Raw genomic sequence first — 6,827 nt, 5'->3', positions numbered from 1 at the left:
GTCTGCTAAGCTGATCTGTGCGATATCCATAGAAAACCACGTGCGTATCAGTACAAGTATGGTACACGGTATGGTGCAGTGCAGTGCAATTTAAGATCTCAACTCGTTGACTTGGTCGTATACAACATGCGACTTCTACCATCTGATCTTTGAGATTACCGTATGTGCAGGGTCTAGCTTATTAAATGGTACTCATGCAAAGTTTGCTCTATTTCCTATTAGTATTGCAAAATCGCACAGATCTGCTGGTAGACCCACAGCAGTCCGCAATTAACATCTATCTTCTCTAAAAATACCAAACGTTCGACAAAAATACTTCACGAGGGCATTTTCCATGATATTTGACCCGGAAGGCGATACATTTTTCACGATTTCTCACTTCAAAACTAAAAATAACGGTAAAAACTTACCACGACTGCTGCCTTCGCATCGACGTTATCTTAGGCCGCCATGTTGAAACGGCATGTATGACGGGAAAAATCGTCAAAATTGCGTCTTGACAACCTAGATTTTGTCATCAACTATCTGTGTTTTACATCTCATAGGTGGGACTTCGTAGCTTAGCTATCTAGAATTCCATCCTGACGATATGGACCGTACGCTTTGCTAATATTTCTTACCTAGGCCTGAAGACGAATTCCATCCGCCTTAGTGTGTTGCCGGAGCGATAATTCATTAAACTCTTTCGTTGGAAGAAACTCGTCCCACCCATTACTAAATGGTATCACCTGACTTTCGACATGCTTACCTAGATTTCTCAAGACTGTTTTTACTTCGTCGGCACTGGCAATCACTCGCATACTAAAACGGGAGGTGACCTCCTCCCCTCCCAAACAAAGCTGACAGACACTCAGCGCTTTTTTGCGACTTTGCATGATGATGGACATGTTCAGTTCCCTCTGCGGATGAAAGCGTTGTACCGTTGCAGACTCGAACTCAGGTGAGTCAACTTTAATACGCCTCTGTGTTACGACAGTTTTGCCGACACATATTTTTTCTTCTCTTGTTCCACTTTTGTTTTAAAAATCCCTTAAAAGATTTGAAATCCCAATATTTCAGTTTTGGTCACAAGTAGATATAGCAGGCTCTATTTGTGTAATTTCTGAGTAAATAAGTGGCAAAGGGCAAAGGGCGTGACTGCATCATGATTGTCGCTGTAATGCAAACGCTAGGAGGGACACTGGAGAACCACTTCAGAAACCACGTCCTCCGAAGCTAATAACTGGAGTTTGTTTCCTCGTGTATCGTCACAGTCCTCAAAATAAACAACAGATTGTTTCCTGTGTCGCCATCTAGTAGGAAAGTTGTTTCTACCTTGTGATGCACATCCAGTGCAACCCTTCATTTCACCTTCCATGAGTAGGCAACTCTGGGTGTTATTTCAGGAGTGACTTGTTGATCTATAACCCTTGGAAAACATACCTTGTCCTTTTTACGACACTCGAAATGTAACTACCGACTTCAATTATTAGTAATCACTGCATTCAGACTTTCCCCTAAAGAATACAAATTTTACGGGACAGAATGCGGATGCTGTTCCAAAGACGCCCTTGCCGTGTGCTGTTGGATGGCGGCAGATGGTGACAAATTCTTTTAATGAGGCTTTCTTGGCCATCCTTTCTTACAATCACAATCCCCACGTAATTAACACACTATACGCAGTAAGCTTTCAAACATACATCATAAAGTGGATATATACGTACCCTTCGAGAAAATTAGCATAATTGTAATAGGGCTTCTATCCCGATATTCGTGATACTTACTCTTCAAGGTTCGACCGATCATCACTGCAATTTTTCTCCATTCCTCACGTATTAATGTACGCATACATGCATGCATGCATGCATGCATGCATGCATGCATGCATGTATGTATGTATGTATGTATGTATGTATGTATGTATGTATGTATGTATGTATGTATGTATGTATGTATGTATGTATGTATGTATGTATGTATGTATGTATGTATGTATGTATGTATGTATTACTATGTACATGTACAATTGAGTGAATTGGTTTGTAGTCGCGTTGAATACAAACGAAACCAACCAACCAACCATCCAATCAACAAAGAAACAAAACTAGAAACAAACAAATGAATACATTACAAGCATTTACAATTATGGTTATATAAATATTGCATGATATCTGTAGCCCAGTCGTTGAACATATGTTGTTGCCAAGAATCTCCTGAGGTTTTCTTGCAATCTTCATTACTAAGCTTTTGTAAATAGTGAGATCCCGAATTGAGAGTCAGTCCCACTGTAATAGCTGACATGGCAAAGGGATTAGAGTGGCACTGCGGGAGCAGCATATCAGAAAAGTAAAAAAATACGAGGGTTCAACATGTGTCCAGTCTTCAAAATATCTTTGCTTCGCAACAAAGTTTCGGCAACACACCAGAGACCTTCATCAGAGTAACAGATGTAATAAATACACAATGGTTAACTTTTTATCATAGTGTTATTTTACCACAGTCTAAGCAATTATTGATATAATCAGCGTCCTCGTTAATGTGGGCAATTTGCGTGTTGAAACGTAGTGTGAAAAATACATCATTGAAGACTTGAGACGGGTCGAGTCACCTATTCCATCAACTTGAGAAAAGCTTAATTAAGATTTTTAATAATGTATGATTGCAATCTTACAATTTATGATTTAAAAATGTATTTAGTCTATGATTTCTGTGTACTCTCTTGACGTGCAGGCATGATATTCTGCAATAGCACTGAACACATCATGTTTGGTTGAATTTCGCAAGAGGTTATTCCAAGAGACCATACTATTCTACAACCCTAAATTTACATATACGGCAAACTGTCACGTCATAAGGACATCATAGTATGTGATTTATTGAAATCAAAAGATCCACCCAACTGCCAATGAAGTGCATCCGTCTAGGCTTTCCCAGCAACTTTCGTCGCACTCCAATTTAGGCGAAATGTGAACTGTTGGCCACCGCGGGTAATAGGTCTTGGAGATCGATTTGATTTGTGATCTCCTCGCTAATTACTCCTTGAGATTTCATTAAAAAGCACTCGTGAACTTTACAGAATCCTCAAACGGCATGAGTTAAGCCAGATTAAAAGAAAAGATTTAAATGCAAAAGGGGATATCTATGATCAGCCTGCCGGCACACTCGAACAATGAAATTAACTCTCCCCTAGGCTAAAGAACTTCGGTCTTGATTACACAGCCTGAGTAAAAGATTAGTAACGTTGCATATATCATTACGTGTAATCATGCAGCCGAGAGAATAAATAATAGGTAACCTTTCTACATATGAAGATGACACCACTGGGAAAATTAATGATTAGACTAAAGTGGCTGGCATTTAGTATTGTAATGCTATAAAACCGATCTCCTCTGCCAGATTGCATGGGTTAACAGTCAGCGGAGTATGTATTTCGCATTATTAGAATGCACGTGCACGTTCTGCGGATCATGGTTTGACTCGTAACCAGCGCAATGGCACGCCGGGGCACCAGTACTCGAGGCGTCGGCGACTGTCAAAGCGAGACCTCGCAGTAATCTTTAAAAAAAAACCTGCAAAAACACTTGCCGGCACAGAACTGAAGTTCATCTCTCCGTTGGACTCCGCTGAATGCCATATTAGTCAAACAACCCAGAGCGGCAACTCGGAGCCACATAAAGGATTGATTGGTCTGAATCTTTCATGTCAATCAGTCACTGCAAATTTTCATGCATCCATCGACGATAGAAGAGGCATATTGGTCACGTTAAATAATACAACAACCAGAAGGGGCACCTAATTGTGGTGACGCGCTTTTCGAATGATCAAAAATGAAAATCAGCGACTGTTTACTATAAGAATACGGGCGAATTCTCTGCCTCTGCATACAAATCGCGAAACGAAGAGAAAAATATGTTGGAAGGCGTCGTACACGTCGGCTTGATAAGGAAAAAGCCGTTAACATTTCAAATATTATTCTTCACATCAAATATTCATCACTCGCCAATGTTTTCTCACCTTTTCTTATCGTGATCTCATCTGAATTCAACCATGAAATTAACTCTTTTTTTCCGATTTTCGAAGTAAGTTAATTACAATGTACTTCCGCTAAAACCAATACAGCCTGGATGGAAATTTCGTAGCTGGCGCAATACAAACAAACCAAAACAGGTGTTCGGGTTACCCATTGCCATATGTAATTCAATTTCGTAATGAAAGGGACACACCGACTGGAACTGGCTTAATTAAATTCCAACTACGCCCTATCAATCTCTTTTTTTTCAGCCGACGAGGGAAGGAAGTAAACCGCTCGGGAATTACTTTCTAATTTTGCTGTCTGTTTCCATCCTGCGCTCTGATTGAAAGATTGCGCCGTGATAGCTGAACGAGAGTAGCAAGACGTTTATTCTCCCTGGGTATGGAGGGACAGGCAGGAGCGATTTGAGATGTATATCAATCCTAGAAGAACATTACAATAATTGACTATCACGGCATTTGCAGTTCTCAGTTAGTGTTCAAAGTTCGATAGATGTTTTGATCTGATATGCTGGAGACTCTTGGATATACCAATTACAATAATTTCAACTTCATCTTCCCGCGTTATCGGTCCACGGTGATGATCCTGTGATCCTATTTTCGTCCGTCAATTTTTAGCGGAATCTTCGTTTCATGTCCGTGAAGGAAGACGTTTAACGTCATTATTCGTCGGTCCTTCTTTTCAGCATAAAGTTACCATGGTTACACACATGGTAACATTGTGTTAAAGGTCCATTACATGTCCATTCTGTCATTTTATGATTACACACTCTACAAAGATCAACACTTGCTGGCGTTAAATTTTATCATGTTCCGGTCATGTTTGACCAATTATCCTGGCCCATCATCTGAAGGCGTCGGAAGAAAAGCATACACAAACGAACAAACAGGCTGCTGCGACCGACATATATTAATGTTAAAATACCCAGTATTTGCCCTTTAAGATGGAAAAATTCACAAAACTTTTAGTAGCTGTGTCACCTGCAAGTTCTATAAGGTGGCGCCATAGTACCTTATACATCGGTCTTAACGATGAAAATTCTCCTCTATTTAGCAGTTGTTGCCTTCAGTTCAACTTCAGTGAGAAGCATTTTGTTTCCATCTTATTTCACATGTCTTACATAATCTCTAGGTGGTGGTATATTTTATCACAAAGAGGAATATTGTGTGGTAAAGTTGCTGAACCAAAATAGAATCCTGAATCAGATTACGTCACTTTGTTGATGAAATGTCATAACTTGAATCGCTTATTCTTGAAATTAAGAGGGGATGTATTTTATGTTCCGTATTTGATACGGACGATCGATCTGTACTGTTTGAGTCAGATTATACCATTCACTTTTACTGTTTTAATATTTCAGCAAATGTTTTGCAAACTGGAGTAGGGGAACGATTTTGAAAATAATATTTTGTTATTTAAGCGTATTCTAGTGAACATATTCCTCACTGCTGTGCTGTAGTAGCCCCAGAGCCCTTATCTTTACTAACAAATGATTGTTGATACGATTAGGTGATTTGCGGCATGTAGTAGTCCATGGAAACAACAATTACGTCTGACTAGGCCTCAGCATGGAAACCAATCTCAGACTAAAGTTTGATTCCACTGACAAGTACATGATAAACTGGGAACTGTATCACAGTCTCGTCTCCACTTGATGTGACTACCCTGAGCATGGCATGACAGCGTAAACGTCTTCTACGTGATTTCAAGGCTTTACATGCTCTGGACTCGTTGCCACACTTGATTCACATAGACGAGACATATACTGGCAGACGGCATACAAACTGGTAGGCGAAATACAAACTGACAGACGAGAGACAGACTGCTGACTTGTAGACGAGAGAGAAATATCAAGAACAAAGAAAGCACGTAATACAAGTGTTTGACAAATGGAAATAATTCTTGTCACTCGCTAAAGTTGTTGATAACAAAAGAGTAATGTTTGTGTAAGTTCGATTCTCTAAGAATTACAATGCCTTGTGTAACCCTGCAGCATTTACTAACGCAAGATCAATAGGCCCTATATTCGTCATAATTATATATACATATATTCACCAAATGAACACATGATTTACAATTGCATATAAAGATATACTGTACGAGGCACAGGCAAATTCAGGACATAAAGTCGATGGACTATACAAGGAACGGAAGCAGGAAGAGATTTCATCTGCTTCGTATAGAGTGAGCATATCCTGCCTAACACCTCTAGCACTTTGCCAAGCGCCATTTTGTAAGTTGTGATGGTTAGTTTCGAGGGAAAGACATTGTCCAATAAATACAGTCCGAAATATTTGATGAAGGAATGAACGTTAAAACTTTACATGCCGAGGATCGTCTGAGATTGCGTGATTTGTACTCCGATTCCATACTCATAGATCGATTACGCTTCTCGCTTTGTATCTGTATGACTCTGCTGGACTGCTGCCCCATGAATTTAGATTCATGCTGTGATGACGAGCCATCTAAATTCAAACCTCTCTTCACAAGAAGTCCTTGACAATCTTCACATATCAATGATGTCCATCGAGCATTTCTTTAACGTGGAGCTCTTTAATGTTCAACATTGAAAATGCATATGTCGATGACACATGGCGACGATTTTCTTTGAATTATTGAATGGACTCATTTATTTTGACCATTGATAGCCAAACGAAAGGTAAATTGAAATCATTCTAATAATCAGAAACTATAATAGGTTCTCTTCTGAGGTTTACATGTTGATGTCAATATACAGAGACATGTTAAAGTCGTTTGTGACGTTCACCCCAACTGGTTTATCCTGTTCTAAGCGTTAGGCACTAGTTATTACTTG

General features: G+C 39.6%; 1 protein-coding gene across 2 annotated transcripts in view; it reads left to right on the top strand.

Annotated features, from left to right (window-relative positions):
* The first annotated feature begins 749 nt into the window (after positions 1 to 749).
* LOC139135616 (uncharacterized) overlaps positions 750 to 6,827 on the top strand; it is a 97,972-nt gene continuing 91,894 nt past the window's right edge. For both annotated transcript variants that reach the window (XM_070703103.1, XM_070703102.1), the window contains exon 1: positions 750 to 940. The gene's annotated coding sequence lies outside the window, so the exon portion shown is untranslated. The remainder of the gene's footprint in view (positions 941 to 6,827) is intronic.

This window comes from Ptychodera flava, chromosome 6 (assembly GCF_041260155.1).
Source record: "Ptychodera flava strain L36383 chromosome 6, AS_Pfla_20210202, whole genome shotgun sequence".
Classification (NCBI taxonomy): Eukaryota; Metazoa; Hemichordata; class Enteropneusta; family Ptychoderidae; genus Ptychodera; species Ptychodera flava.
This window is presented reverse-complemented; position numbering and strand designations above follow the sequence as displayed.